We start from the raw sequence: 6,000 nt of genomic DNA, 5'->3' as shown, positions 1-6,000 counted from the left end.
TGTTGGGAGGAGTTTAAACTAATTCGGCAGGGGGAGGGGACACAGAATGTTAGCAGAATAGGGACACATCATAATACAGTAAAACAATCAAGTCAGAAGGAGTACAGCTGAGTTTCAAGGGAGTAAGGCAAGGCTGGGTAGCCTCTACTTTAATGCCAGGAGCATTACAGGTAAAATGGATGAGTTAAGGGTGAGGATTGACACGTGCAATTGTGATATAGTAGCCATCATTGAGATGCTGTTGAGGGAGGGGCAGGATTGGCAGCTCAACATCCTAGGATATAGAATATTCAGGCAAGACAGAGGAGGGGGTAAAAGAGGAGGATGTATTGCATCATTAGTTAAGGAGAGATGATACCTTGAAGGGGGCATCGAATGAAGCTTTGTGGTTAGAGCTTAGGAATAAAAAGGGGCAGCCACGTTATTAGGTGTTTATTATAGACCCCCAGCTAGTCAGCGGGAAATTGAGGAGCAAATACGTGCACAATTTGCAGAGGTGTGTAAAACAATAACAATAGGGTAATTATATTAGGTGATTTCAACTTTCCCAACATTAATTGGGATGGAGTGGATTTCTTGAAATGTGTACAGGAGAACTTTTTAGGTCAATATATAGACAGTCCAATAAGGGACGGTGCAGTGTTGGACCTAATTCTGGGGAATGAAGCCGGACAGGTGGCAGAGGTGGTGGTGGGGAGCATTTTAGTGATAGCGACCACAACATGGTACAGTTTAAGTTTGTTATGGACAAAGAAAAAGACAAGATGCAAAAAAATGTTTTGGATTCGGGGAGAGTGGATTTTAGTAAAATAAGGCAGGATCTGGCCAAGATAGAGTGGGAAGAGCAACTTGTGGGGAAATCTACAGAAGAGCAGTGAGGGCCATTCAAAAAGGAAATGGGGAGGGTACAGGCTCAACATGTTCCCTCTAGGGTGATATGAAGGACTAACATGGATGACCAGAGATATTCAGGTTACGATGAGAAGGAAAAGAGAGGCTTTTAGCAGGTACAAGGGAAGCAAATCAGCCGCATTAGTGGACTACAGAAAGTGCAGGGTGGAACTTAAGAAAGCAATTAGGAGAACGAAGAGGGGATATGAGAAAGCTCTGGCTGGTAAAAGTAGGGAAAATCTCAAGATATTCTATAAGTATATCAATGGGAAGAGGCTAACCAGTGAAAGAGTAGGGCCCATAAGGGATCAAGTGTGCAATCTATGGGTGGAGCCAGAGGACATCACTAGAGTGTTGAATAAATACTTCACATCCTTCTTCACCCAAGAGAATGAGGATGAAGGTATCGAACTCAGGGAGGGAGACTGCAAAGTTCTTAAGCAAGTTGATATAGGGAGTGACAAGGCATTGGTGGTGTTGGCAGGCTTAAAAGTGGACAAATCTCTAGGTCCGGATGATTTGTGTCCCAGACTGCTGAGGGAGGCAAGGGAGGAGACCGTAGGGGCTCTGACCCAAATTTTTAATTCCTCTCTGGCCACGGGGAGGTGCCAGAATGGAGAACATCTAATGTGATTCCGCTATTTAAGAAGGGTGGTAGAGATAAGCCAGGGAACTACAGGCCAGTGAGTCTCATGTCAGTGGTAGGGAAACTATTGGAGAAAATTCTGAAGGAGAGAATCCATCTCCACTTAGAGAGGCAAGATTTGATCAGGGATAGTCAGCATGGCTTTGTCAGGTAAAGGTCATGCCTAACAAATTTGATTGCATTTTTTGAGGAGGTGACCAGGTGTGTAGATGAGGGTAGTGCAGTTGATGTAGTTTATATGGATTTCAGCAAAGCCTTTGACATGGTCCCACATGGGAGACTTATAAAGTAGGCAAATGCACATGGGAAACAGGGTAATTTGATAAGGTGGATTCAAAACTGGCTTAGTTGTAGGAGACAGAGGGTGATTACAGAAGAATGCTTTAGTGACAGGAAGCCAGTGTCCAGTGGCATACCACAGGGATCTGTGCTCAGTCCCCTATGATTTGTCATTTATATAAATGACATAGATGACTATGTGGGGGGTAGGATTAGTAAGTTTACGCATGACACAAAGATCGACTGGGTGGTTAATAGTGAGGTTGAGTGTCTTGGGCTACAGGAAGATATAGATGGGATGGTCAAATGGGCAGATAAGTGGCAAATGGAATTCAACCCTGAAAAGTGTGAGGTCATACACTTTGGAAGGAGTAATTTGACAAGGAAGTATTCAATGAACAGCATGACACTAGAAAGTTCTGAGGAACAAAGGGACCTTCGCATGTCTGTCCATAGATCTCTGAAGGCGGAGGGGCGTGTTAGTGGGGTGGTGAAAAAGGCATATAGGACACTTGCCTTTATCAATCGAGGCATAGATTATAAAGTTAGGGAGGTCATGTTGGAGTTGTATAGAACCTTGGTGAGGCCACAGCTTGAGTACTGTGTGCAGTTCTGGTCGCCACATTATAGGAAGGATGTGATTGCACTAGAGGGGTTGCAGAGGAGATTCACCAGGATGTTGCCTGGGATGAAACATTTAATTTATGAAGAGAGGTTGGATAGACTTGGGTTGTTTTCATTGGAGCAGAGAAGACTGAGGGGCGATCTGATTGAGGTGTACAAGATTATGAGCAGCATGGACAGGGTGGATAGGGAGCATCTGTTCCCCTTGGTTGAAGGGTCAGTCACGAGGGGACATAAATTCAAGTTGAGGGGCAGGAGGTTTAGGGAGGATGTGAGGAAAAACCTTTTTACCCATAAGGTGGTGACGGTCTGGAATGCACTGCCTGGCAGGGTGGTGGAGGCGGGTTGCGTCACATCCTTTAAAAAGTACCTGGATGAGCACTTGGCATGTCATAACATTCAAGGCTATGGGCCAAGTGCTGGTAAATGGGATTAAGTAGGTAGGGTCAGGTGTTTCTTACATGTCGGTGCAGACTCGATTGTCTGAAGGGCTTCTTCACTGTGTGATTCTGTGAAGCAGTAGCCACAACTATTTGCAATTTGTACTTATTTCGAGATATGGGCTTTGATTTCAGTAAGGAGAAGGCCACCAATTCTTAAAGCTTTCCTACAAAACTAAATTAAAGCTTTATTAATAGAAGAAATTATTTTAAGCACATACATAGATCTACAAATTACTACTATGATAACTTCTAAATCGCCTCATTAATCTAAACACCAATTACATCTCTGTTGAGGCAACAGTGAGACACAGATTTTAAAAGACCTTGGCAAGGTACCACACATTACCCTGAACAGTCAAATTCAAAGTGAGTTTTTCTCAGCTTCAGTTCCTTGTAGACAGCAGGTTGAGGTTTAGATGATGGATGCTTTTCACATTTGTGTTAGATCTTAGAATGCCTGCCCTTACATAGAGCATTCTCTCCTTTACACATATTTTCTCCTTTGAATGCAAATTCCCATTGTTTCACTGTGTCTTTGGACTTTACCTCTCTAATGATAAAATCTATCATAGTACTAATTTTACCAGTAATCTTTGGGATTCACTGTTTCTTAACTTCTCCTGGCTAGGTGAAACATTTCACCCCTTCTTTTGAATTCAAGCTCGCCTGGTTTATTTAAAAAAGCAAATGTTCTCTGTATACCTCACATTCTAAAACTTCCCCCATGTTTACTTATTTAATATTTCAAACTAGCTTATCTTCTGATACATCAAAGCCTTCAGATCAGCTGCCTTTAATTCAATTAAGTCACACACACACCGGCATAGACACAGACTGCACTATTGCTCTGCTTTACAATTAATTCCAATAACATTATGAAAATTATTATATCTTCCTGATACTGATCATTGTTTCTAAAATCTCCCCACCAGTCATGTTAGGCTGACTGGCCGGTAAAATCTTGTACACTTCTATCAGATCTCCCTTCAACCTCCTTTACGCTAAACAATCCCAGGTTTTCCAATATAACCTTGTAGATAATTTCTCTCATCTCTGGAACGATTTTGGTAAATCTCCTTTGCACTCTCTCAAGGATGTTCACATCCTTCTGAAAGTATGGTGACCAGAACTGGATGCAATTTACTAGTTGTGGCCTAACTGGAGCTTCATAGAGTTTCAGCATAACTTCCCTGCTTTTGCATCCAATGTCCTGCCACCTTCAAGTATCTATGCACATGATCCCCAAGTTCTCCTGTCCCTGCACACTCTTTTGACCATGTCATTATGTATAGGCTGCCTCTCCCTATCCGTCTGCCAAAATGCATCACTCCACACTTCTCTGTATTAAATCCATCTGCCATGTGTCTGCCATTCTGCTAGCCCATCTACATCCTCTGATGGTTGATTTTGTCACATTCTCCGCAGAGATCGATAACTTTTAAAAAGAGATTTGAACTTCCAATCATTAGCTGGAAGAAAGGCCCAACAAGATTTCATGTGTTAAAACCTTTTCTGTAACAAATAACTAAAAATAAAAACACTATTAACTAACCACTATTTTCTTTTTGTAGGCAACTTATGCTTAAATTACAGAAAGTCACATTCCCCGTGTGTACTTATCACCCAATCTCCACAGAATTACAGTCCTATTAGCAAACAGGCCATAGTTACTCCCAGCTTCCAATGGATTCCCGTATCCCCGTTTCCGAGCAGTGACTTTGAGTAACTGTCTCCAAGCACTTTCCTCAGTTTTTGGAGAGTTGCTCACATCCACCACCAGCAGTAAAGCCTGTTCTGATGATTCCTCTTGCCCCTGGCCATGCCAGAACAAATCTCCCAGAGTCTGGAGAAGACAGAAGGACGTGGGTGCATCTCTTCAACTAGACACCGCCTCTCTCCCACAAACGAGTTGCGTTAGCTCGCAAAGTCAAGCAGTTTTTCCTCTCTGCTGACCACACGGAACCTCTGTTTTTCTCCTCTCCCTCTTTTCTCTTCTGCCCAAAAGCCTGAAGCCGGCAAGTCTATGCTTTGTGAACATAGCTTTCTGGCATTTTGTCCCCGGTGTGAGAATTTCACACCTTTCAGCAAGTTGACTTGGGCCTCTTACTTCCATCGCAACTTAGCCAGGCTTACTATCGCACAGCAGTTGGAAGAGGTCACATCATCTCCTTCTTTACTTCATTTTACTGAAAATGAAATATGTAGTAAAACAGAACAATCTTACAAACCTCAATTGTGTGACACTTGGTATCATCCTTGCTGTTTGCCATACATCCAAGATTAGTATCATGGCACATTTTGAAATTTTAATCATGGCTTACGCCATGATTTTACTATGGGACAGTGTGAGGAAGCAGGCCCCAAGTCTGCACCAGACACCTGAAGCAACTGCTCTACTCAGAATTCAGTCATGGTAGCAGACTCCCAGAGGCCAACAGAAATTCGTTATGGAGTAACCTCAAAGCATCCCTGAAGCCGTCCAACAACCTGCCAAATCATGGGAGTCCATGGCCAGGATTATTCCCCCCCCCCCACCCCCCACAATCGGTGGGGAAGTTGAACAGTGAGCGCGCACAGGCATGCCTCCGATTGGCGCCCCCGATTAGGGGAGGCTGCCATTTTACATGGGCGGGCCAATTAAGGTCGACCCAGCGTGACGTCTGTACAGAAGCACTATGCGCTCCCTGTGCGGGCGGGGGGAAATCCCTACACCAGAGAGTGAGCTCTATTACGCATGCGCACGAAAGAACGCACTCATCTCCCTGAGGCTAAGTGCTGCCTCAGGGAGATCGGCTCCACTGTAAAAAAACATTAAAAATAGAAAAAGAATCCCTGACATGTCCCCTCATGTGACACTGTCACATGAGTTGGGACATGTCCATAACTTCTAAAAACACTTTAATTAAATTTTTAAAAAACTACATGAAACCTCATCCCACCCGTGGATGAGGTTTCATGCTTTTTCTAATAGCCGCCAGAGCTCCTAGCCTGCCCGCCAACCTTAAGGTTGGACGGGCAGGTCCTTTAATTATTTAAATGACTCTGTCAATGGCCTCAATCGGCCATTGACAGGTCAGCAGGCGCGCAGCTGATTCTGCTGAGCCCCCGCCTATCTGA

This window comes from Carcharodon carcharias, chromosome 5, assembly GCF_017639515.1.
Source record: "Carcharodon carcharias isolate sCarCar2 chromosome 5, sCarCar2.pri, whole genome shotgun sequence".
NCBI classification, from domain to species: Eukaryota; Metazoa; Chordata; class Chondrichthyes; order Lamniformes; family Lamnidae; genus Carcharodon; species Carcharodon carcharias.
The sequence above is the reverse complement of the archived record's forward strand: the minus strand, read 5'-3'. Positions refer to the sequence as shown.